The sequence below is a fragment of the Falco peregrinus genome, chromosome 14, assembly GCF_023634155.1.
Source record: "Falco peregrinus isolate bFalPer1 chromosome 14, bFalPer1.pri, whole genome shotgun sequence".
Classification (NCBI taxonomy): Eukaryota; Metazoa; Chordata; class Aves; order Falconiformes; family Falconidae; genus Falco; species Falco peregrinus.
Genome location: NC_073734.1, coordinates 190,677 through 214,559, shown reverse-complemented (window position 1 = coordinate 214,559; position 23,883 = coordinate 190,677). Strand labels below are relative to the sequence as shown.

At 48.4% G+C, this 23,883-nt stretch overlaps 1 pseudogene; it reads right to left on the bottom strand.

Annotated features, from left to right (window-relative positions):
- Positions 1–914: 914 nt before the first annotated feature.
- The window catches only part of LOC129785665 (hydrocephalus-inducing protein homolog), an 80,690-nt pseudogene continuing 57,721 nt past the window's right edge, over positions 915–23,883 (bottom strand).

The following is a 23,883-nucleotide window of genomic DNA, read 5'->3' as shown; positions in this document are numbered from 1 at the left end:
CAGTCGATAACTCGCCCTTTCAATTGGAGACCATGATCTCTGAGCCTCACAGCCACCGTTTGCAGATTGGCCAACAAATGGGAGACAGGGAAATGACGGCTCACCCCCCTGCAGCAACCTCCAAGCAGGAATCAGAGCAGCGGCTTTGGCGCTTTACAGGACACAAGGCTTGGGTTCAGGGACACGGGGGAATGAAGGATGCCCGTGTCACCCAGCAGCTGGGCTAAGGCACAGCCCAGCCTGCTCCGCTCTCAGGTGGACACGTGCACGTCACCCTGACGCCCGACTGCATCTCAGGCTTTATCTCCACAATTATTCAGTCCCCTCTGCTTCCCGTCAAGGAGCTGCCAGGCAGCGTAAGGCAGCCAAGGGCAAAACTTCAACTGGGGCAGCAAAAGAGCGGCAGAGCAGGCAGCTGCTGAGGGCCAGGGCGCAGCTCGGGCACATCTCGCCCACGCCCGCGCTGCTCCCATCAGGCAGCCTCAGCAGCACCGTGCCCGGAGTCTGTCTGAAGAGCCTTTGGTGAAGCGGCTGATGGAGCAGGTTCCCAGGACCTGCCTCCTGGCACGTCTCCATGAGAGCAGCAGCTGCCCTGAAAAGCAGAGATGCTCACCATGGGGGAACTCAGCCCCGTGGAGTCAGCAGGGGGGATCATCACACACACAGAGTCACAGAGCGGCTGGGGCTGGCGAGACCTCTGGAGATCATCTGGTCCAAGCCACTGCTCAAGCAGAGCCCGTCTTTATTGCAGGGAAAGAAACCGTCCCTGAGCCGCCTCGTGTTACTGCTCTAGTGACTGATCAGCCCCAGGACTGGCAGAGATGGCGGTGAAGCACGACAGGCTTTATTGCCCAGTCCCATGGGTTAGGGCCCTGAGGCAACGGAGGGGCAGATGTACCCTGCAAGCCCCCCGGCTACACCGCGAGCTGCCCGGGGAGGAGGGAGGCATTGCACCGGGGCAGCAGGACCCGAACAGCTCTGCGGGTCACTGCCTGCGACAGGCATGCAAACCCATCATTTCAACACCAGTACCAGCCATCCCTGGTGGCTTGCTCTCGCCACAGATGGAAAGCGGGTTTTCATGGTGGATTCAAAGAAAGCTGCCCTGGGAATCCCTCCCCCACTTGGAGGTTACTGTTGTCCCCCAAACAGCTGGAAAAGCAGCAAGGAGGAAATTCGCCCCCCTCCCCCTTGGCCCAGGAGGCTGAGCCTGGCCTCTCGCACGCTGCCTGGTGCTTTACCCGCAGACCCAACCAAGCCCACAGAGCCAGGCCTGGGTGAACCAGCTCCACAAATCCAGCCCACCTAGCGTGGAGCAGAACAAACCTCCTCCCAACCCTGTTTTTAAGCCCCTCACAGATCCCACCTCCAGTGAGCGGCACATCCCACCCAGCGTCCGCACGGGAGCCCTCCCTGGCTGCACCAGCCCTGCCCCCCCCGCCAGGGCAGCGACCCAACCGCCTCCTGCCACGCAGCTTGTCAGCTGCAGCCTCCATCAGTTCAATGGCCTTTCCCTGCGGCTGGCCTCCGGAGATGCTCTGCAACGCGACGGAGCCCACACACTCTGCAGCTACACAACCCTTACCGTTATATTTTTGTGCAACACCACAGCTGGTTGGGCCCCCAGCAGGTGTGAAACTCACCTCACCACAGGCAGGCTGAGGACAAACTTCACACCCCAGACTCTGTCACAAACAGCAGTCTGACACAAAGCAAACACAGACCTAATGGGGAAAGCGTCGGGAAATCCATGCCCTTCCAGGAGCAAAGGGCCACAGGGGCCTCTTGATCTCAGAGCTCCAAAGACACGACTCTCCGTTAAATACCACCCAGAAAACAGAGGGAAAACTTGTAAAGATGATCCAGACTCATTTCTGCACAAACATCTATGCAAGCTGTCTGTTTTACTGAGGGGTGCCCCAGCTAACACTGCCCCCAAGCCAGGCTCCTCTCGCTGCGTTGGGACGGAATATCTTGCTTTCTCTCCGAGACAGCAATATGGGAACGTTGCATGTCAAAATCAGGCCACAAGCTGCTACAGACCAGTCAATTTTCATTGGGAAACAGCCCCACAGATACTTACCATCTCTACACAGAAGGAAGCAGGGATGACAGCCTGATTGGAGAGGTGGAGAGTTTTGGACGCATCTTGTAGGACTTCAATACTGCTGGAATTTATCTCACTCAGATGCACGTAGACAACCCGTTCTTCTCCAATGCTCACTAAACAGATATTCTGCTCCAGGAAGCAGGTAGGAAAGAAAAAAGAAAAGCAGGGGAAGTTAAAAAATATGAGACAGCTCTAAGTGTCCTCCTCGACTGGGCGATAAGTACGGCTGTTGGAAGTTTTCAGTGTTGCAAGGCTGAAACAGAAGGCCTGGGGCAAGTGCAGGCTCGGGAGTGACCCCATCTGAAAGCCACAAGCTCCCGTTCTCAGGGGACAGAGAAACCCTGGGTCCCACGCTCTCCTTTCCAGACCTCCTCCACAGTTAGCTCTCCTTTCTCTGCCTTGTGCCTGCTCCCGCTCCTTCTGCCGCTCAGCCTTGCCCCAAACCTCCCTGACCGCTGCTGATGCTGCTGCACAGCGACACTTGGACAGTTACTTCTCTGACATTCCCAAAAATGCACCTCTGAAAACCAGCACAAGCCAGAAGCGAAGCAGGCTCTTCAGAGCAGAGATCGTGCAAGTTATGGCCTCTGATGTGTGCTTATGTGTATTCCTGGTATGGCATGAATAACAGGCATTAATTATTCATTACATCATTCAAGTGGTGTTTTCTCTCTTGACAGTCAGAACCAAAAGCTTTCTCCTTGCAGAACTGGCACAGACTACTGGAGGAGGAACACAGATCCCTTTGCTAAACCACCTTCCCACATCATTAAAAACAACGAGAATTTGTCCACTCTTGCGGTGGATTTCACTGGTTCCAAACACCTCAACACTTCAACAGGATCTGAATGCATAGAACTCCCAACACTGACCAGACGCCGTATGATTCACTGGAGGGCACAGAGTACGATTTAACCGAAAAAGAAACCAGCTTCCACGATGTAAAACCTTTAATGATGTCTGGCTCAAGGAAGTGGTATTGACCGCTGTCAGAATCACCAGCCCAACTCAGCCAGAAGCAGCAGCATCCAGAAATGCTCATCCCTTGGCAGGGCACTGCTGCGTGCAACTAAGAGCCAAAAACCTCACCTACCAAGGCTGGGGCCTCCAAAATAAGGAACTGAAGCCATGCACGACGATGCATGTCTGGGCGATGCTGCCCAAAGCTCCCGGGAAGGAGGAGCTGCAGGGAAGAGCTGCGCCTCGCCAGCCAGCTCAGCTTCCCGGTGACAGCGGGACAGCAGCAGCAAAGGAAGGGCAGAGCCCTTTGGGGATGAGCGGAACAACATCTGGAGGATGCCCAGGAGAGCTGCCTTCTGTCAGCCTGTGTACTAACACCACGCATCCTCACCACCAAGGAGAGGGCTTCAGAAACGCTACCCCTTCATCTACAGGGTTCTAAAAGGGACAAGGAAAATGCCATGCAACAGCGTTACAGGCAACATGGCACAGGGAAAGGCAGCAACAAGCGATGGCAGCTCTGCCACCAGTAACGCCAGCGCTGGGATTTACCAGCTCCTTCATGCAGATGACACACGCCAGACTGGAGCTGGCACGCGTTCACCTGCAAACCAAATACCCGACAACGGAGCTGTGGAGGGACTCTGCACAGCCTGGATGAAAGATCTGTACCACGTTCTGCCTGAAACGGTGGTAAAGACCAGGCATCGACACTGGGCACCCCAGCCTAAGGCAAGAACGAGCTTTGAAGTTCTACTGGAACACACTGCAGCGATTCCCAAGGTCAGACTTGCAGCCGTACGGGTAGGATCTGCCACCAGCGCAGGACACGTAACAAGACAGCCAGCTCTTCTGCCAGCCCAGAAAGCTTTGGGTGCGTCAGCTACCAGGGAACTACTGGAACTGCACTGCAACCAGAAGACAGACCTATAGAAAATGCAACGCATCTAGTCCTTTCTTTAGGCACAGCTACGCTTCTCCAGCTGAAATGCTCGCCCTTTGGGCAAAACATTGACACGCTCACGTCCAAATAGAAAAGATTAAGGTAAGATCAACTTTCAATTTATAAATTGTTAGCCCAAGCGTAAAAGCTTTTCAAGGTACCTGTAGTTCAAAATCCAGCTGACATTTAAACAACTGGTTATTCCAGTGGGGAGAAACCCTCCTCTTTCGGGGAAGCATGCCTTCTGTTTGCAAGCAACTGTTTTGTCAAACTTGAGACTTCCCTGCAAAGCCTGCATTGCCTGGCCTTGCTGTTGACTGGTTTACATGCACATCCCCAGCAGCCAGGGTTGAGATGACCAGTGGCATCCAAGGGATTTGGCATCATCGTTTCAATTCGGTTTATAAAAAGTTTATATCCCTGCAATTGTTTTCAAAATGTCAGCCTTCCTTTCTGTTACAGAAAGCTTCACGTTCTCGGGAATCCTCTGATATCCCCTTCCGTGCTCAGGGAGAGGACAAGACATTTTAAAACAGCTGCTTCAAAAGTTAGTATCCTTTTAAATTAAAGTTTAATTAACTAAATTTGTTCTCGATTTCAGCCAGTGGAAGCCAGGACACCAGATACAACATTCTCTTGCCTACACTTTGTTGTTGCTGCTGTATATGCCTGAATGCAAATGTCCTGTAGGAGCCTTTAGTCCAGGAATGCTTTGCCTCACCCCTTTTCAAGCTTGGTAGGGAAAAAAAAAGAAAAGAAAAAAAAGCTTGTGCTCCAGATGCAAGCAGTGTGGAGTCTCATGCGTCTTTGGCTGGGGCTTTTGGCAAAGAGATATGATGGATATTTCTCAGGCGGGATGGACCTGACTTTCAGGAAAGCTTAAATCCAGCTTTACAGAAATCATCATTTCAGCACGGTCTCTTACACCGCTCTTGCTTTAGTGGTATTCAGCGATGTCCCCGTGCGCTCCCGAACAAGAGTTCTAATGAAGCAGCGGTTGCGGCTCATCTCGTAACGCAGGTATTGCTCTGGGTTTCAGACTGGGCTTGTTATCCCGCCTCACACGTCCGTAATTAAACACCATCTCAGACACTTAGATTTCCACCTAAGAGGACACCACCCTTCTCTAGGCATTAGCTGCTACTTATGCCATGAATCCCTTCTTTCCGTGTCCGCACCAGCCACGTATTGTCACGTTCTCCTTTTCCCTGGCAGAACCCCTGTACACTTTATGCCCACCAAGATGAGTCACACAAAGGCACGCATCTCGCCTAGCACTCACCAGCGGGGATCTTTCATTCCCAAACACTGAGACACTAGCCACAGTGTCCTGCCTTCCTATCGCCTGGGCTTCCAGCGTCAACGGGATCTCCACCGAGCTGTGAGGCTGGATAATCCCACACGGCACAGGGCTGCAGTACCACACAGCAGCATCCTCCTTGTGCTCCTATAAGGGACAGAATCAAAGACAACTTCAGAGTGACCTCTGAGGAAACTCCAAGCTCCTTAACATCTACCACAACGGCAATTCACCCACATTTTTAAAAATCCCTAGGAGAAAGCAGAAAGGCGCAACACAAGGAGCAAGATTTATATGGGCCTAATTAGCATCCTCACAGGGTCCAAAAGCTGCTGCACTCACAAACGCCCACTCCGGTGCTGGCGGCCTCCTTGCAGCAGCTTTTCACAACCCTCCAAGTTCTCCTGCATGAAAGCACCCCAAAGACTAGAACTGAAACTGCTTCCTGAAGAGTTCAAACCGCTCCTGAAGTTCATATTCAGGTAGCTTCCCGTTCTCTCCAAAACTTTAGGTTTGAATATAAAACAGCAAGGTCTTATCCAAACCCCGTTTCTTTCCTAATAAACCCCTCGATAACGACGTTTGAGGGCAGGAGGCGAACACGACGCCAAGCCTGAGGAAGGACTCCATAGCAGCCTGGAAGATCGCTGTCGTTCACAAGGGTCAGCATCCACTCGCAAGGGAACTTCAGAAAGCACCGTCCAAATGTCAGAACAGGGCTGAGCACGTGCAGCGGAGGAACGACACATCCGGGTGAAGAGATGACCAAAGGGAATTAGAGACACTGAGAGAACGTAGAAGTTGTTTACTCCCCAAACAGCATGAAACAGACACAAGGCATTTGTCTCTGCCAGATAGACATTTCCTACCTCTACGGCAATCGATCACCTCTAACTTCTTCTTACTCAACAGCCTCTTGTAAAGGAGGGGCAGCCCCAGACTCCCGTGGCAGAGGCTGCCCAGTGCCCTGCCCCAGTGCTCTCTCATCAAGCTTTGCCCCTCCCTTGCCCCAGGAGGCCGGCAAGGACCCTCCCACAGTCCCAGCAAGGCACGAGCTCTGCGGGAGCCTTCCCGCTGAGGACCAGCGCTCCCCAAAGCTCAAGGAAAACAAGACTCCCACATCTCAGTAAAAGCACCTCCCTCCTCTCCCGTACCGCTCTCGCCCTGCCTGAAACCTCAGCCGCTTGCCCCCGCGATGGAGGGCACCAGCACCGCCTGCCTCTCGCAGTGGGTGACCAGCCTCTCCCAGCTCCTGCAGCTGCCTGGGTCCTCCACACACCAGCCCACACACTGACTCTTCCCATTCCCACTCGTTTTACAAAATTGCAGCCCAGGCACCCAGTGGGTGACTCTGCCGGGGAGAGGGAACAGCACCAGCGAACTGCGTCCCTCTCGTCATTAAACTGGCACCCGCTGCGGCGCAACGGCATTGAACGACGCTGCAGCTTTTGGCTTAAGTCTGGGAACGTTCATGCTCAAGAGAACCAGAGAAACCTGAGCTCACCTGCCACACCAAGGACTAGTTTCCCCTCACCACTCCTGCCGTAAGCCCCTTTCCCATTTGCACACGCCTTCATTAACTGAGCCAGACCCCAGCTTTCAGCAGGCTGCTCGCCGCCTTCCAAACAAATGCTGCATTTTGGGCCAACCCAGCACAAGCCCACCGCTTGCAGGGAGAAGCAGGGGCAGTCCTTTGGAGATTCATTACTCCTCAAGTCCCAGACAATAGGCCAATAGTGAATATAATCACTGCTCCCTTAAAAAAATAAAAAATAAAAAAAAGACAGAGGCATGGCCCTGAGCACTGAGCACAGGTGCCTCTCAACATGGGCTGCTTTCAAAGCACGGCTGTGCTCACAGCGAGCTGGGCAGAACTAGCTCGTTAAGCAACATTTCTCATTTGGAGCTGAAGCCAGGACACCCCACGCCAGGCAGCGTGCTGGGCATGGGTACGCGGGGAAAGGTGGCCAGCTGCAAGGAAAGCGCCGGTACCTGGCTGTGAGAGGCACGCCAACACCTCCTGGCCAACACCATCCACGCCCACCACCAGCGCCAGCTCGTATCGCCTCACCGTGCTGGAACACAGGGTGACCTGGTAGAGGAGAAGAGCGTCAGATACTTAATCACTGCCAGAAGCCATCAGCCACGCATGGTGTCCTCTGGCTCTCACCCACGGTCAGGAAAGGGAGCGATATTTTGCCTTAGTTCTCCTGCTGGTCCACGTGTAGACCACTGTCTTTCCGAGTAACAAAACTCTTCTGGCGATATCCGATTTATTAAGTACGCCTTGCATACCAGGGCATATGTGAGCTAAATTAAAGCACAATTCATGTTCTACTTGCCACTGGGACCAATTTTTACTCTCGACTACAACAGCATAAATCCAGAGGAAATCTGTTGACTTTCACAGAATGAGTCCAGCTTTACAGTGGGAAGCCGAGGGCAAAACGTGGCCCAGCAGCAGCTGTGCAGCTCATGGCTGCTGGAGCTTTTCCAGTCCTCGCTGCAGTGGATGCAACCATTCTGCTCCACACGAGAGGAAAGATAAGACCGGGAAGAATAGCAAACTGCTTTATGCAATGACATCTTTCTTTTAACAGTCACCTTCTGTCCCCATCCTTCCTCGGCCCACTTTAAATCAAATTGCTCTAAGCAGCTCAGACACACACGCATGGCTTCTGTGCTTGACCGTAGGGTACATGATCCTTGGCTTACAACTTTGGAAACAAAACGGTGCTCCGCCCCAGAGTACCCCAGCTCACAAAAACCTAACACGAACACCGATCTCTTACTTGCGTTATGCCCAAAGCCAGCAGCACTACAGCCCTCCTGCGCACCAGTGAAGCTTCAGCTCCACCTGCTGAAGCACGTATGGCCGGGCTCGTGCCATACCTGGATACCCAGGGCTCCTTGGGAGCGGATGGTCCCCTTGCAGGGCATTATGGTGAATTCAGTTGGCTTGATGTGATGTTGGGCTCCCTTTCTCCAGGACGGGCAAGTGTTGTCTGATATCTGAGCAAAACTGGTGACGCTGCGCTGTCCTGAGCCTTCGCCAGGGATGCGAAGGTTGAAAGTCATGGGAACCAAGGAGGTGTTAGTGAGGCGACACGGCAGGGTGCGAGGAAAGCCTGGGAAGGTGAGACAAATATCAGTCAAGTCCCTGGTTATCCCGTGATTCCTGGTGTGACTCTCCTGTTAGGATAGACCGGTGCTTGTTGTTTATCTCTTTTCAGTGTGAATGAGAGGTAATGGAGAAGCTCAGGGAGGAGTGAGTTGTGACTGAAGTTGCTTTTTCCATGGATGGCACAGCTTGCTTCCTTGGCAATGGGCAGTGCCGTTGGTGCTGAAGAGCTGTCTCTACCTGTGAGGAGCTCTCTCACCTGCCCCCAAACCAGCCCCAACTCTTTCTCACTGATCAGTGTGCACCCAGACAGAGCATTTATTCTGAAAATTCAGTCTGTAAAATCCCCCATTAACTCCATGAACATTCCCCCAGTTTTCAATATATGAAAGTAGGGCATTGTCATGTAAGGAAAAGAAAGGATGAGACCGGGCACTACAACATGATGCATTGCACTCTAATGCAGTTTCTCTAGGCAGGACCCTTAAGGCATCTCCTGTTTCTGGGCAACCAGACTGAGCACATGACAACTCGGCCCACCTCACTGCAGGCAAACCTGATGCTTCCTTAGAAATGAGCAGGAACTGTGTCTCACCTTACCTAACAAACGGGGACATCACATCCACACTGCCTTTGATTACTGCCCACAAAGCCTGACATCACTTCAGCTCTGACACTTGCTTTCCACAACGGAAAACCAGTGGTACAACCACACTGGGTGAGGGGGTGGCTGTTCTGCAGAGGCAGGACACCAGCCCGCAGCTTGGTCTGGAGCGGACACCAGCTCTGCCAGAAGACACCTCCCATGCCCTGCTTACCAAGTGCTATTTGAATAAAGACAGGGAGGAAAACCACCCGCAGACACAGCAGATAGTTCCTCTGTGCCCAGCAGCAGTGACCATTGCCCACCGCCAGCAATTACTCCGGCAGGGAGGCGGGGGTGGGGCACAGAAAGGACATGCACCGACTGACCCACTGCACAGCCCCAAATGGGACCGAAGTCACCAGATGCAGACAACAGCCAGCAGCACAGTGACAAGAAGCAAAACTACAATAGCTGCCTTCAGCTGAAAAGGCCTTGTTAATGAAATCAGATTAAAGTAGGATGAACCTCCTATTACACAACCGCATTTCTGCCGGTGCGTTTCTTGTGGGTCTATTTATTCAAAAGGAAGCAGAGAAGTGGCCGAGTGGTGATGCAGGGAGAGGGGGAAGTGGCTCAGGGAAAGTATTGAGATTTCCTAGAAAGTCCACGAACCGCATGAAACCACAGAGGCATCCTGGGCACAGAATGATCATGGCCCTTCAATCAATCCCCAATTGATTTCACATGTAAACTTTAGATCATCTCAGTACAAAGCCTTTTCTCTGAGACTCGAGATGGAGAATCAGAATCTGCATTTCAGTGGAGATGCTCTGGGTGCTCAGCCACCGGCTCCATCAGTGGAGCAGTGCTTCGGCTGGGGAAGGAGAAGGAGCCCACATCTCTGGAGACATCACTGCCCAAACCAATGCCGAGCTACTGCCTGGGCTTATTACCGGGCAGGTGATAACGAGGAGCCCTCACAGCACAAATTAACAGCTCACACTAAAGGTCAAGTGGGTAAGTGGTGTCCTCACCTTGCAACAGGAACGTTCACCCTGAGCAGCCACAGGCTAGCGTGTGGCTCCAACGCCCTTCTCCTGCAGCCCCATCCCCTGGGCCCTTCTGGGACAAGGGCTTTCACCATCATTCTGCCGCCAAGGATTGGGAGGTTGGGGCTGAGCAGGCTCTGAGGGCACCAGGAAAATACTGACTTTCTATTCCTTTGGTCCTGTTTGATCTCACGGCAGCAAAATACCACCTGAGCAAGCGGCAGCCCTGGTTCTAACACCCTGAAGGCTGCTGTGGAGGAACACAAGTGACAGACGCTCCCAAAGCGCTTCATTTCAGTAAGGCACAGACCTCCCCACCAGCGGTCCAAGCCCAGGGCACACTCACCAAAGGAGACGTCGCCGAATGGAGGGAAGGTACATGGAAAGGGAAAGTCGGTCCGATGACACAGCCCCTGTAAGGACAAAGGCAGAGGAGGAACTGGCTTGGTTAAAAAGAACTGCAAAGTGTTCGGCTTTCGTTACCACCGGGACGGATAGAAGCTGGTCTCAGCAGCACGGTGGGTTTCAAATCAACCCGTCACCCCTGCGCTCGGCACAGCATCCCTGTGCACAGGAGGCAGCCAAAGCAACGTGGTCAGCAGGTGGCAGCTGCTGAGGTGGCTCAGGGCACCAGGGCAGGCAGGGTACACCCCCAGGTTGCTGCTGGCCCAGTGAAGGACCCTGAACAAGTGATGGCTCTGTGCCTCAGTTTCCCCATCTGTCATGTGACGGGCAGAGCTGTCCATGCAGAAGCAGGTTCATTGTAACTAGCCCTCTCAGCCACAGGTTCCCTGCTTTGGTATCTCTCTGCTGGAACTGGCCTTTCCATGGGCTATATGGACATCTTCCTCAGACCTTATTCCACACTACCATTATGCGTGCAGGATTTTGAGGCACGAATCCACAGGAGCCCCAGACATCTACTGAGAAACGCAGCACAAGTTCTACACAGTGGATGGCGGAATCTTGGAGGAAAGTATCAGCTTGTCACCAGTGCACCGGCTGACACATCCAAGAGCAAGACTGTTTGCACCACCAAACATGAGTGTCCTGAAGCCACCACACCAGCCCGCCCATCCCTAAATTCAGAGAGGTTCCAAACTCCCAAACTCACCAACATCCACTGAAATCAGCACTTGAAGCTGCACAACATTCATTAATTTCATGGTTGATGCCAATCAATGCCAGCTCTGCCTCTTGCTGAAAAAAACAAATACAGATCAAGGAGCACAGTGACCCGTGCCTCCTAGTTTTATTCACAGGACTGCCACCGGGTCTCTCGTACACATGAACAGACCCCAGCCTCCCACAGGAGGGACCTGCACTCACCCGTGGTGTCCCAGTTCCAGCATCCCTTTCTAAAGAGCAAAAGAACAAGCGTTCAGGACCTCGTCAGGTCTGTTTCCAAGCAAAGAGTGATCACCTATGGTTTGGGCATCTTCTGACTGCACAATCAAAAAGCACTCAAAATCTGACTTTCAGGAGTTTCAATCCCATGCTAATTCTCGATTCCTGGAGCTGAATCCGTTCCTGAGAACAAGTTAGGTAGCAAATCCCTTCTGGCAATGAGGTTCCCTCTCCAAGGACCTCACGTAATCAGACTTAACCTGCCAAGCCCCAGCATCCTACTCTGGATGGAGCAAAGGGAGCAGACATGCTTTCCGTAATAGCACTTGCCAAAAGACAATAGAAAACTGCCTCCAAACCAGCCACAACTGGGTCTCACACTGGGAAACTGCCAAGGGTGAGCCTTGCAGCGAGGGGGGAAATAACTGCCGTTTCTGCTGAGCACACAGGAGCTGTGCTCAAGGAAGTCAGACCTGAAGGACTGCCCAGAGGGCTCGGCCAAGCAGCCAGCCCAGAGCCCTGTGCGCTACAGCCGGTAACAGCGCAGCTTGCAAGAGAACGGGGGAAGAGGGCAGTCTTTATGGCAACAGCCACATCTTCCAATAGTGCTTCTGAAGGGAGATCGGGGTCCTCGCAGAGCAGGAAGGAGCACAAGGTAGGAGAGGAACCACCTGCACTCCCACCGCTGTTCCTTCCTCTGCAGCCCCGTGTCCCACCAGCCAGCTCATCTCCACTCAAAAGAACTGGGAGTTTTTCCCTCCCTGGAGAACTAAATCCAGTGCACAACCCCCCCCTGAAGAGGGAGGCTCGGCTTGCCCCGGTGGGTGGGCATCTCAAAAGCATTTGAAACAAACAGCTTGAGTTGTGGGGCTGGAGAATGAGAGATAAGGGCTGGACAGGGGTCCTTGGAACAAAGGCAAGACAGAAAGCAAGGAGGCAGATGCCATCTCGAGGAGAGGAGTCTGCAGTGGGAATTACTGTGGAGGCACCCCCCAGGCTCCTGTAACCCTCCTCACCTGACGGTCAAGGTCACGGGCTCAGGGGACCCATCCACACTGAACCGGAATCCTTCTGTGAACTGCCCCAGGGCGGTGGAACTGAAGGAGATCTGGATGACTTGGAGGCCATCTGGTGAAATGATGCCCTCCTGGGGGTGGAAGGAGAAGCAGGAGCCCAGAGCTGTCCCTGGAGGGACCAAGCTGAAGGGGGCATCAATGACTCCTTTGTTAAACAGGATCACCTGCAGCAGCAAGAAAGCAAAATGGAAATACATGAGGAATCTTCTTTCCTTACAGAAGGCTGATTTGTTTTCTAATTAAACTTCTACAAAAGGCAGAAGATGCTGTGTGCTGCTGCTTGGCTGAAGCCAAAGAAAACACAACAGGACAGTTTCTGCCTTTGGGTTTTTGCATGCAAAAAACCCCAGTGATAACTTCACATAAACAGAGTCACTCTGGGTTTATTCCACTGACACAGAGCAGTCCGCTTGGACTTGCAGGGCTGAGGATGTGCTCAGCATCACCAAGGCGATGCAGACCTGCCCCAAAGAGCAGCAAAGGGCGGTCGCAGCATTACAGCGAATCGTCACCTAACTGCTCCCGCTCCAGATGAGCCCAGTCCTGCCAAGGGCAAAACACATTCAGCTCCCGTCACAGCCAGCAAGTTTACTGGATGTAGAAAATACCTTGGGACAGCCCCATAACCAGCTTCAGCAGCACTCCCCGACTCTGCTAGGGTACGTCAGTGAGGCGCATTTTGTTCTTTTCTTTGATCTGAGAGTCTCTTTGTCTTTGCTCAACCAGACATGTCAAGAAAGGATGAGAGGGAGGGGCATAGCAGCTCCACCTGCTCTAAAGAATCTCTTTCATAAATATTCACAGCCATCATCTACTAATTTACCATTATTTACTGCTCCAACAAGCTACACAATCCTGCAGCATTTGCTGAGATTCAGCAAGAAATGCCCACACCTGCCTGTGAGTATCAGCACACTGGTGGTCACCAAACCTACCCAAAGCAAAGCTCTACAGTTTCCGAAGGCTGCAGGTGAAATCCGGCCATTTCTGTGGACTTATCTACCTGCTTGGCAGTTATTTTCCCTAAGTTTTGTCCTCGCAAAACCTGTCAGAAAAACTGAGACAGAAGCAGAGGTACAGCCCTTGTTTTTTTAATTTTGCAGCTGCTGTTGAAAACATTCCTGTATTCAAATTCTGCACTGGTAACTTGGAAACTACTCATATGTTTTACACCTTAATTACAAATTGCACTTAGGGATCCTACACTGAAGTTTACCTCCAGTCTGGCTACTTAATACAGCACTTGGAGTATCATCTACTTATTCACATTTTCTCCAGTAATGAAACAAACACATTGATATATATAGAATCAATAAAGAATCAGCATTAAAAAATGCATACATACAGTGCACAATATTTTGGCAAGAAAACACCTTAACGTGTCCTTCCCTGCAACAGTCAAGCTTTTGAAAGTGTCTGGCACCATGTACTGCCTCATTTTCTACCGCCTCCAGTTGCTGTATCTTGGGGGTTTTTTTGGTTGGTTTTTTTTAGAGAAAACTTGCCGCCATCGGCGGGGGGAGGCAAATACCCAGAAAGCTCCTTTGCTTCATTTCCAGAACTGCCCTGCTCTGTTCATAGAGCCAGAGGGGCACCAGGTCTGAAGGGTGGCAGGAGGCTGGTCAGCAGGGACAGCGCTCCCGGTGCCTGCGCGGGCAGCTCTGCGCGGGGAGGCTGCCCGGCTTCCCTCCGGCGCCAGGATCCAGCAAGTTGCGCTTCACTGAAAGGTGTTTGCAACGGACTCGAGTCGGAACACAACCCCTTTGTTCCAGCTGCTTTTTAACCGCCAGGGTACCAGGGCGCAGTGCATCTAGGGCTGAAACAAAAGCCTCTGGATCCTGACCTTTTTGACCCGGTGTTGCTATCATGTGTCAAGGGCTGGATTTTCTGCATGAAGCCTCCCAGCTGGTCTCAAAGGGAGGTTGCCAAAACACAGGGATCGGGGCTTTGTGGACAACATACACACCTTTCAGACCCCATCAAAACTATCCAGATTCTGCAAAAACTCCCACATTTAACTTACATCAAATAATGCGTGCACATAACTGCCTGTGTTGCCAGAAATCCAGCAGGTGCACAAAGCTCACTGCTGCCCCAGGGGCCATCAGGATCCACCCCAACCCCAGCAAGCCCCACTGCTCACCTCGTAGCTGGGGGCTGACGCAACAAAAACCTTCCCGATGTCCAGCTGGTCAAAGCTGAAGCGCAGCTGGGGCCCTATGCCGCTCCCTTTGATGCGCAGGGGCAGCCTGGTCTCACGGCCTGGGGAGAGGTTGCCATGTCAGTACAGAATTCCTTCGGTTCGCCTGGATTTTCCAGGCAGCCTCAGAGCCAGTCCCCGACTCCGGGCTGGGTGGCACCAGCACTAGATGCTCCGCGAGAAGATACGGGACCCTTCTCTTCCCTCAGCAGATCAACTTTGCGGCTGGTTTCTAACTTCTGACGGAGCCCTTGGGCTGGTTTGTAACTTAGCAATCAGTTTGCACCCTCAGAAAGTGATGCTGCGTATAAAACATGATTTCTGAATTCCTTCCCATGCACTTAAACGAGCTTTGAAATCCATTCAGAGAAGGCACAAAGCTCACAAAACAGAGCCGGAGAGAAAAATCTGCTGTCTGTATCGCTGCAATCGGAGACGACCGCACGGGAGCTGAGAAGTATGAGCCCAAGCAAGGCAGAGCAGCCTGCTGACAGCGATACCCCAGCAGCCTGCTGACAGCGACACGCGCACCCGAGCGCTGCCTCAAGCAGGCAGAGCATCTCAGCCACCACCTGCGCCTAACGTAGGGCTCCGTACCGGGGTGCTCCAGGGCTCACCGCCTGCAGCAGCGCCTTGTTAAGACGGGGCTTTACGGTCTCCAGAGAGCAGCACTCACCTGTTCCCACCATCAAACCAAGAGCTCAGCTTTGTAAAGACGCCCCACCTGAAGCATACTGAGCAGTTACGGAAAACCAGCCTCCTCGCTACTGAAACCAGATAAGCTCTAAGTGTACTGCTAACACACATACCCCTTGCTGCAAAGGCAACTGAGACCACAAGGCTTACAGCTGAACTCCAGGATGCTGAGTTTCTTCCTTAAGTCTGCTAAGATGGCATAGTGCAGGATCTTTCAGTCTGAAGCCTTTCTTGAACCACTGGAGCAGCCTAAAGTGCCTGAATTCTAGCTCAGATTTTGGCTTAGGTCCCCCTGCTGTTATAGATTTGCTAATAAGTTAAGATTGATTGACTTTATTTGATTGATTATTTGATTTTATAAAATCAATCATGTAATAGAAATGTAAGAGGATAAGAAAATATATTTTAATGAAACTTATAGTTATAGTAAAAAGCGGCTATAGAAAATCCTCTGTACAGCCCCGTACCAAGGCCGGAGGAATTGGTCAGAATCACCTAGTAGGAATGTTTAGAACTTAGATAACAGACTTAAGATTTGAGATGATTGTTTATATGTAACCTAGGAGGATGTACTAAAATGTCAAAATGAGAATTTATGTGAACTGGGGAGAGTCGAGTGAAGCAACCCATAGCTGCCGGCCAAGAAACAGTTACCTCAAGTGGCAGGTAATTCCGGCAGGGGGAGATCGAGACCACCGACTCACATACCACCTACCCAAATCGTACCCCAGACCCATTTCCGGACCCTTCTAACCTTTACTGCGCAGAATCGGGTACGAGAGTATGTTAATGATTTATGGGAAATCTTACGATTATGCATGGATATTTAATGAATATGTATGAATGAGTTCTATATAAGGTGTATGATTTTGAACCATGGTGTGCGTCGATCGTGAGGGGACTCGCTCACGCACCCGGCCGTCCATAAAGAAATGTCTGCTTATCTACATCACATTGGTGTCGATAAGCTCTTCATTCCGAGATTTCGGTAACAGTTTTGGCGACCCAGATGGGACCTCGCTGAAGGAGACCGGAGGAGTCGGGGACCTGATCGGTTCCAGCCGGCACCGAGGATTTCTCGGGGATACCCATCGATCCCCGATCCGTAAGGCTCTTCGCGACGTTCCCTGGATTTTGGTAAGACACTTCTTCTTGTAATTGTAGTAAGTGGGTAGGAGTCCCACTATAATAAGTGTATGGTAAGGAGTGGGTTGGAGACCCACCAGTGGGTTTGAGTCTCACTGAGTAAGTCTGCCTGTCAGACGCGGTGAAAGCTGCGCAGGCTTGGACTATAAGGATCCTTGTGGAAGAGGAAGCCTAGGCGCCTGCCCGTAAGACATAAGCGAAAGCTATTGCAGGGTTGGACAAAAGTGGAAACAAGAGAACCTACATGCTCTAGTGTTCTCTAAGGTAGTGCCTCTAACAAGAAGTTAGGAGGGGTTTTTCTTCTGATACAGAATTGTTTATTGTGTCTGTGTATCGAGAAGAAAATTAAGAAGTGTATAATATTGTGTTTTATGTCTTTGTTTAAAGTAACAATTGTGGAAAAGTGTGAGTGTGGCTGTAAGGGTGAGACGTGCAATTAAGCACGAAAGCGAGTGTGGAGCGTGGATCCGCGGATCGGGGAGACAGAGTTGAATAATTGTGTATTGTACTGTGAGTGATTATACCATGGCATCTAAGTTAACTCGGTTGTTTAAAAGTAAAAGCATGCGTAATCTTGCTGTAAATGATAAAATCCCGAAAAATTCTCCATTGGGATGTTTATTGGCACATTGGGGAGATTTATATGAGGATTTGCCAAAAAGCCAGATGATTGAGTATTGTAATAATTGGTGGCCTCTGTATACATTGGAAAATCAGGAAAAGTGGCCCATAAATGGAACACTGAATTATAATACTATTCTGCAGTTAATGTTATACTGTAAAAGGGAAGGGAAATGGAGTGAAATGCCATATGTGGATTTGTTCTTTTACCTGAGACAGAGAAAAGACTGGCAGGATGAATGCAAGTTAACTGATGGAGATAATTTTGTGATGGCTGTAACTGCTGATAACAAGAAAGTAAAAAGGTGTTGCTCAACTTGTGAGATCGGGAAAGGTTGTTTAAAGAAAAAGATTGTCACTGAGAGTGATGATGGACCAGAATTAGATATATCCCCTCTTAGGAGAGAAAGGAATCAGGGTCGAGAATCTAGGGCACGAGAACAGGCGATTGAACCGGATAGCAGTGGAACAGGAGATGTGGAAGAGAGATTATCGGAGATTGTAATTCATACTCCTGTTTCACGGAGAACTCGGCAACAGACACAGACTATAGCTCCCCTGCGACGGGGAGTTGGTAGTGATGGACCGGTCTAGTGAAAGTACCTTTTACAGCTATGGATTTGATGACTTGGAAGCAGGCAGCAGGAAATTATAGAGAAGATCCTGAAAAAGTGGGCAAGGTGGCAGATACTATAACTAGAACACAGAATCCAGACTGGAATGATTTACAGGTGATCCTGGATAATGTGTTAGATGATACAGAGAAGCAAACGGTATTAAAAGCTGGTAAAGCTCAGGCAGAGTTGGATGTGATGAGTGGAATTACAGGTGGAACAATAGAACAGAATTTTCCATCTGGGGATCCGCAGTGGGATCCAAATAATGTAACACATAGAGAAAGACTGAGACGGTATCAGAAATGGGTTTTATATGGGATTAGACATGCCATGCCTAAATCTCTGAATCGGTCTAAATTATATGAAGTAAGACAAGATAAAAATGAATCTCCCTCAGCATTTTGGGAACGATTAAAGGAAGCTGCCAGAAAACATACTGATTTGAGAGTGGAAACAGAGGCAGCACAAATGCAACTGGCTTTGATTTTTATGGGGCAATCGGCACCAGATATAAGGAAAAAACTCCAGAAACTGGAGGGAGAGAATTCAAGGAGTTTGAATACAATGCTGGAAGTCGCATGGAGGGTATATAACAACAGAGAAAGAGAAGAAAGAAAATCAAGGAGAACAGATTTATTGGCAGTAATGACAGGAACGGTAGACAGAGGAAGGGGCAGAGGAAGAGGACGAGGATTTAATGGGAGGGGAGGTTGTATGCACTGTGGCCATCGGAAATTTAATACCCCCTTAGGAGTAAATCAGTGTGCTTTGTGTAGAGAGGAAGGACATTGGAAAAAGGATTGCCCTAGAAACAAGAGTGTTTCTCACGACCTTGCCAAGATAATGATTTTAGACGACTGAAGGGGACCGGAGGGGAACCCAGCTGAACCTCTGGTTAAAATTTAGCTGGGAGATAAAGAAGTTAAATTTTTAGTAGATACAGGAGCGACATTTTCGGTATTAAATACATGTAAAGGAAAAATAGGAACAAAACCAGCCAATATAATAGGAGCAACAGGGAAAGAAGAAAACCAGGCCATTCCTACAACACCTAGATTTGAAATTTGGAAATAAGATAATTACACATGAATTTTTGTATGTACCAGGATGTCCGATACCCTTGTTAGGAAGAGATTTGTTGTCTAAATTAAATGCACAAATTGTTTTTGATGAAGGAGAACTTTTCTTGAAAATACCCGAGTCAAAAACGGGAGAAACCTTGATGCTACAAGAAAGAGTAAAGGAACAAGAAATTCCACCGGAGGTGGATTTGGCAGTGATCCCTACTGTATGGGAAACAGATATTCCTGGCAAATCGAAACTAGCAGAGCCTGTTAAAATAGATTTGAAGGAAGGCGCAGGAACAGTGAGAATTAAACAATATCCAATCAAACCGGAAGTGAGACAGGAATTGAAGAAATTGAGTGATAAATTTTTGGAGTATAACATTTTGGAAGAATGTGAATCTGAGTATAAGACTCCTATCTTACCAGTCAGAAAACCCTCGGGTGAATATAGGCTGGTACAAGATTTGAGAGCAGTAAATCAACTAGTTAAGGACATTTATCCTGTAGTAGCAAATCCTTATACACTGTTAACAGCATTAAGGGACACTTATCAACGGTTTACAGCGCTTGATTTAAAAGATGCTTTCTTTTGTATACCTTTGGAAAAAGAAAGCAGAAAACTGTTTGCTTTTGAATGGGAAAATCCTCAAACCGGGCGAAAGATGCAGTTGACATGGACTAGATTACCCCAAGGATTTAAAAACAGTCCAACTATCTTTGGAAATCAATTAGCAAAGGAACTTGAAATGTGGAAACAGGATAAATCAAGACCTGGGCATTTACTTTTACAATATGTGGATGACATATTGATTGCTACAGAAGAAAGACTTACCTGTATACAGGTGACTATCGACCTCTTGAATTTCCTGGGACTAAATGGATACAAAGTGTCCAGGAAGAAAGCCCAGACAGCCTGCCAGACTGTGATATATCTGGGCTTTGAGATTTCAAAAGGATAACGACAATTAGGAAAAGATCGCAAAGAAGCTATTTGTGGTATACCTGAGCCGAGAAACATTCATGAACTCAGAGCATTTTTGGGAATGACTGGGTGGTGTCGCCTTTGGATCATGAACTATGGGCTAATAGCTAAACCGCTGTATGAGGCCCAAAAGAATTCCCCCTTTGTATGGGGCCCACAACAACAAAAGGCTTTTGTAGAGTTGAAGCGTGCCTTAATGTCTGCACCTGCCTTGGGACTGCCGGATCTAACCAAAGATTTCCAGCTGTTTGTACATGAAAGGCAACACCTTGCACTGGGAGTGTTAACTCAGAAGATAGGAAGCTGGAAACGACCAGTCGGATTTTTCTCTAAACAACTGGACACAGTGAGTAGAGGGTGGCCAAACTGCCTTCGAGCAGTGGCAGCAACAGTGATGCTCATACAAGAAGCTCGGAAATGGACTTTGGGAAGAACAATAACAGTCTATGTCCCACACATGGTGATAACTGTCCTAGAACAGAAGGGGGGACACTGGCTGTCTCCCAGCCAAATGATGAAGTACCAGGTAGTACTGACTGAACAGGATGATGTGATTCTAAAGACAACTAACCTGGTAAATCCTGCAGTATTTTTAAGTTCCATACAGGAAGAAGGACGACTGGAACATGATTGCTTGGCTGCCATCGAGTATGTTTATTCCAGTCGTGAAGATCTGAAGGATGTACCACTGGAGCGACCAGACTGGGAACTGTACACTGATGGAAGCAGCTTCATGGAACAAGGAGTCCGATACGCCGGATATGCGGTAACAACAGAGACTACAGTTATAGAAGCAGGAGCATTGGCGAGTACCACATCAGCCCAAAAGGCAGAACTCATCGCTTTAATTCGAGCCTTAGAGATAAGCAAAGACAAGAAAGTAAGTATCTGGACTGATTCAAAATATGCCTTTGGGGTAGCGCATGTCCATGGAGCTTTGTGGAAAGAGAGGGGGTTATTGTCCTCTCAAGGATCAAACATTAAGCATCAAACAGAAATTTTATGATTATTGCAAGCAGTTCAAAAGCCAGATCAAGTAGCAATCATGCACTGTAAGGCACACCAGATTGGGAATACAAAAGTAATAGCTGGGAATAATTTAGCTGATAGAACAGCAAAAAAGGTAGCAAAGAAACAAGCATTGCAAATGGCAATAATTCCTTCTAAAACAGTAACCCTTCCTAGGGAAAACCCGAGATATTCAGAGGAAGATGACAAATTGAGTCCGTTATTAAATGCTAAGAAAAACTTAGCGGGATGGTGGGTAACCCCTAATGGACAGGTAGTAATTCCACCTCTTGTGATGAGAGAGATAATTCAAACGAGACATCAGGAATGTCACTGGGGAGCAGAAGCCTTAGTAACATCTTTACGAAAACAAGTAATATCAGTTAAGATGTTGGGAATAGCTAAAATGGTAACTGCAAAGTGTGAAGTATGTTTGAAAAATAATCCAATGATTAAGAAAAAGGTTCAAATGGGTAGACTGAAATCTGGTGTAGAACCTGGAGATGATTGGCAAGTAGATTTTTCAGAGCTACCCAGACAAAATGGGTACCGGTACATCCTGGTAGGGGTTGATACTTTTACAGGATGGCCAGAAGCCCTTCCCTGTCGCACCACACAAGCAAAAGAAGTGGTGAAGTGGTTATTACAAGAAATAATTCCGAGATTTGGAGTTCCTATTGGAATTTCTTCTGACAGAGGTCCACACTTTGTTGCTGAAGTAGTCCAAAGTGTTAGCAAAGTATTGGGTATTAATTGTGACCTACATTTATCTTGGAGACCCCAATCTAGTGGGAAAGTGGAAAGGATGAATCAAACTTTGAAACGACAAATAAGTAAAATTTGTCAAGAAACCAGTCTAAAGTGGCCTCAGGCGCTTCCATTGGCATTATTACGTATCAGGGTACAGCCAAAGAGTGGAACCTCACTCAGTCCTTATGAATTATTATATGGAAAACCATATGAGTCTCCAGAACCAAATCCAAACGTACATGTAAAAGGAAAGCAGGATGTATATAACTATTTGCTTTCTCTAGGAAAAACTCCGGCTGCAATTCGGAGTGCAGTAATTTGGAATAGACCTTTATCCCTGGAAAATTCAGTGCATGATTTCCAACCAGGAGATTATGTCTATGTGAAGACCTGGACCTCTGAACCTTTACAGGAACGTTGGAAAGCACCTTTCCAAGTACTGTTAACCACTTTTACGGCTCTCAAGATAGCAGAATCGGATGCTTGGATCCATTATACTCGAGTGAAGAAAGCACCTATTCCATGGAAGATTATCAACCGTGACCCAAAGACTTTAAATTTGACTTTGAAAAATGTCTAATTTTTCATATCAGGTTATGATCGTTCTTTGGATTCCATTTGGGTTGGTAGTGTTGGCAGGATCATGGGCTGACTTGGTGGACAGGAATGAAAGACAAATAGAGACAGAACAAGTGATTGAAATTCCCAAACAAACGGCTGAGGAAAATTTGATGGTAGGATTGATTAAAGGATTTGCCAATTTACAAAATGTTTTGCAGATCACTGCTTGTTTACCAATACCGAGGGCAGTAGGTGAATCTATTCCATGGGGAATCTTAACCATGAATCTGACCAAATTAGAATATGAGACAATGGATTGTAAACAAGAACCTAGGGAAACTTGGGAATTGCAAAAGGTTAAAGTTGGGGAAGAATCACCAGTATATTCAACCATTTGGGAATGTAAAGGATGATTTGTAGCTAAACCGGGATTATATGGAGATTTAGGGAACAAGGGATGGTGTTACTAGCCTAAAATGGCTACAACAAACACCAGTGTATGGATAACCGAGACAAAATGTGAGAAAAAGAATCGAACCCTACAGGAAAAGGAAATAGTTTGGGATTCGGTTTGGTCTATGACCTTATATTCCCATTTTCAGTATATGGCAAAAACTCCTTGGTGTTTTACCTGGGATGGAAAAGTGTTTTCAGTATTACCCTGGGTCAATGATAGATCAACTTCATTGGGAGAAAAGGAGAATAAAATAGTGCCATGGTGGAAATGTGAAAAAGTGTATGATTGTAGCAATGCAGACTTAATAATTCAAAGAATCCCTCCTTTGGCTGCCGCTTTAAAATATGGTTGTTTTTGTCGAGGTCTTAAGAATACTCTCAATCTATCTAGCGCCTATATACCCAGAAGAGGAATTATGTTTAGTTGTAGAAAATCTACTATTCAAAGTCCAGGACATTTAATTTGGGCATTGAGTGATGGAACCTGGACAACTCATCTACCATTAGATGGTAAAGTGAAACAAATAACTTTAGGCGTGCCAACATTGTGTCCGATTTGGAAGAAATCACCGTTTAGAGGATCTCTAGAAAATTTAGAACTGAAACGAACAAAGAGATCTGAGACAAATGATGATACTTGGAATGAACCATCTACAGGAGTGAAAATTGGCTGGGCAATTGAATCACTTTTAAATCCTATAGCATCATATAGAAACAGAGCATGGCTTTATAAGTTAACTGGTCAAGTGGAAAAATTAGCAAACGTTACCAAAAAGGGGTTTAAGGAATTGAATATACAATTACAGGCGACCTCTAGAATGACTTTACAAAATAGAATGGCACTAGATATGCTCCTACTTAAAGAACATGGAGTATGTGGATATCTCAAAGATAAGCTGGACCACTGTTGCATCCCCATTTCAAACATCACACAAGATGTCAAACATGATTTGGATTTATTAGATAAAATTGAAAAAGAAACAGAATCAATTCAAGAAGATATGTCAGAAGACTGGTTAGGGAAAATTTTTAACAAATTAGGAAGGAACTTGAGCTCTTGGATACAATCCCTAATCAAAACTTTGTTTCTGTTACTGATTGTCTTTTTGATGATCATGTTGGTATATGCATGTTTGAAGAAGCAGTTTACCAACAGAATTGCAATCAATCGTATGATCATGAGAGAAGTACCAACCAGTCCACCAAGGTATAGCCCACCACCAAAATATGTTGAAACAAATGATATGTAAATAATGTGAAAGCATTGAAATAATGATTTTCAACACT